Source organism: Oryctolagus cuniculus, chromosome 2, assembly GCF_051225735.1.
Source record: "Oryctolagus cuniculus isolate XC-2025 breed Fujian yellow rabbit chromosome 2, ASM5122573v1, whole genome shotgun sequence".
Classification (NCBI taxonomy): domain Eukaryota; kingdom Metazoa; phylum Chordata; class Mammalia; order Lagomorpha; family Leporidae; genus Oryctolagus; species Oryctolagus cuniculus.
Genome location: NC_142868.1, coordinates 56,557,844 through 56,561,018, shown reverse-complemented (window position 1 = coordinate 56,561,018; position 3,175 = coordinate 56,557,844). Strand labels below are relative to the sequence as shown.

General features: G+C 43.4%; 1 pseudogene; it reads right to left on the bottom strand.

Moving 5' to 3' along the window:
* Positions 1-1,189: 1,189 nt before the first annotated feature.
* Positions 1,190-2,439, bottom strand: LOC100348463 (zinc finger protein Pegasus pseudogene; annotated as a pseudogene).
* Between the last annotated feature and the right edge of the window lie 736 nt (positions 2,440-3,175).

The following is a 3,175-nucleotide window of genomic DNA, read 5'->3' as shown; positions in this document are numbered from 1 at the left end:
TAGGAGCAACCTTATTAAGGGCAATTTCTCTATTAAATACTGAAATAAACTGTAACAGATCTTGTAAGAGAAAATAACTTATTCTCTAAATTTTTAAAAAAATTTTTTTTGACAGGCAGAGTGGACAGTGAGAGAGAGAGACAGAGAGAAAGGTCTTCCTTTGCCGTTGGTTCACCCTCCAATGGCCGCCGTGGCCGGCATGCTGCGGCCGGCGCACCACACCGATCCGATGGCAGGAGCCAAGTACTTATCCTGGCCTCCCATGGGGTGCAGGGCCCAAGCACTTGGGCCATCCTCCATTGCACTCCCTGGCCACAGCAGAGAGCTGGCCTGGAAGAGGGGCAACCGGGACAGAATCCGGTGCCCTGACCGGGACTAGAACCCGGTGTGCCGGCGCCACAAGGCGGAGGATTAGCCTAGTGAGCCGCGGCGCCGGTATTCTCTAAATTTTGAAATATGGCAGAAATAGCATTTTAGCTGCAATTATATACTGAAATATCAAAAGTATGAATAAACCTAGAATCTTTATGGATCATAAATGTAGGAAATCTAAATGAACACCTAATAAGGTTATGACTGCACTCCAATTTTATTTCTTTCGACAAGCAGAGTTAGACAATGAGAGAGAGAGAGAAAGGTCTTCCTTTTCTGTTGGTTCACCCCCCAAGTGGCTGTTATGTCCGGCACGCTGCGTCCAGCACACTGCACTGATCTGAAGCCAGGAGCCAGGTGCTTCCTCCTGGTCTCCCATGTGGGTGCAGTGCCCAAGCACTTGGGCCATCCTCCACTGCACTCCTGGGCCACAGCAGAGAGCCGGACTGGAAGAGGAGCAACCAGGACAGAATCCGTGCCCCAACTGGGACTAGAACCTGGGGTGCCGGCACCGCAGGTGGAAGATTAGCCTAGTGAGCCACGGCGCCAGCCATGCACTCCAATTCTTACATCTAGACAAAAGGAAAAAATAGACATCAATGTACTATGCTAACACATAAATGACCAAACCAGATTTTTATGGAAAAAATATCAGGGAAAATTTTTCCATTGTCAAATTTATATTTTCTATAAATATGATGTATGAACCTCAAATCAGCAGACATCTTATTAGGCATGACCGAACAAAACCAAAACAACCAAGGTACAAAAGACAAAAAGGCAAAACCAAATAAAACATAATGTGCTAATGTTCCAATCAGTGTTGGTTATGTTGCCCTTTTGCAAAATTACAGGCAAAATCATACTTGTGTTTGCATTTGCATCCACATATGTTTCACTGGAAAGGGCTTTCATACCCATGACATCCCATGTGAATGGTGTAAAGGATGTTGTCTGCAAAGTACATGTCATAGTGCTGGCAGTGGTGCAGAAGCTGAGGGTCCTGGACTGGCAGGGTTGGGGCTGGAGTGCTTGTCTGGCTGTTTCCTATGCTGGGGGTACTCGTGTGGGCACTTGGTTCGCTGCTCGGACCTGCCACTGGACTGCAGTTCCTTTGACTATGGGATGGCCGAGATTCAGGGCTTGTGGGAGAGGAGCTCTGGGAAATGCTTGCTGACACGGCGGAAACTACCGTCTGTGCAGAGGGCTACGCACCAGGAAAGGCTTCTCAACGGGGCAGGGGACTACGTCAGGGGACTCTGGGTTTTGGTTTTCCGGTGGCAAGCTGGACAACTGTCCTGCTAGCACCGAGAACTGATTCAGAGGGTTATTGACCAGGAGCTCCTGGGGGTCCCTTGGTAGGCCACCAGTTGGTGTGGTCTTTGCAATACTTTCATAGGAGTCAGTCTGGATATTTGGGATTTCGTGGGTAAAATCATTAACGTAGTCTGGTTTCTGAACCACCATGGAAGGTGGACTTAAGTTAATTAGTGCTCTTCTGCTATACCCTAGATTGCCTGTTTTCTTCTATAAACCCCCCCACGTCTTCTTTCTGGTTAAGGAAGACCTAGTACCTTTAATTGGTACCATTTTATGCTTGCGCCTGCGGTGATAAGACAGGTTACATGGATCACTGCAGCGGAAGGAACATAATTCACTTTGTATGGTTTTTCTCCAGTATGGGAAGCAAATGGGCTTCCAGATAACGCTCATAAGCAGAAGCAAATGGATATAAGTGACATCTATGAGGTTTCTCACCTGTGTGGATTCTAATATGTTCGATGAGCTGGCATAGTTGCAGTACCGACACTTGAACTTCCCATCAAACGTCCTTTCAAACCCGTCTACTAACATTCCTGAGTTTTCATCCAGAGAGACTTTGACAGACGGGTGATCAAGTCCATTTTGAACACCCTCTGTTCCAGCTCCCTGAAGAGCTTCTGCTTCTTTGTCCCCACTAACTGATCCAGAGATTATGTTCACGTGATGGGTCTGCTGAGTCAAGTACTCTTGAAAATTCTTCACGAAGTCCAAAGGCTCTGGTTTCTTGTTTCTTTTCACCCATCTTTGCTCGCTTGTTTTTTTTTTTTTTTTTTTTTTTTTTTTTTTTTTTTTTAAGTTTATAGCTTGTTATACCTAGAAAAGAAACTACCAGTCAAGGCAATTTTTGACAAACCCACAGCCAGCTTTTTATTGAATTGGGAAACATTGGAAGAATTCTAAGATACAGAACCAGACAAGGATGCTCACTCTACCATGGCTATTCAATATAATCCTGGAATAGTCATTAGGCAGTAAAAAGAAAGCAAAAGGATACAAATTGGGGAAGGAGGAAGTCAAGTATCCCTGTTTGCAGATGACATGATTCTATTTAGAGGGAATCCAAAAGACTACACTAGGAGACTATTGGAAGAGTTTGTTAAAGTGGCAGGATATAAAATTAGCACACAAAAATCAATGGACTTTGTATACACAGGCAATGCCATGGCTGAGAAAGAACTTCTAAGATCAATACCATTCACAATAGCTACAAAAAATTTAAATGCCTTAGAATAAATTTAACCAAGTAGTTCAAAGATCTCTAAAATAAAAATTACAAAACATTAAAGAAAGAAATAGAAGAAGACACAAAAAATGGAAAAATCTTTCCTGTTCATGAATTGAAAGCATCAATATTGTCAAAATTTCCATACTACGAAAAGCAATTTACAAATTCAGTGCAATCCCAATTAAAATACCAATGATATTCTTTGCAGATCTAGAAGAAAAATTATTCTAAATTTCACATGGAAACACAAGAGAT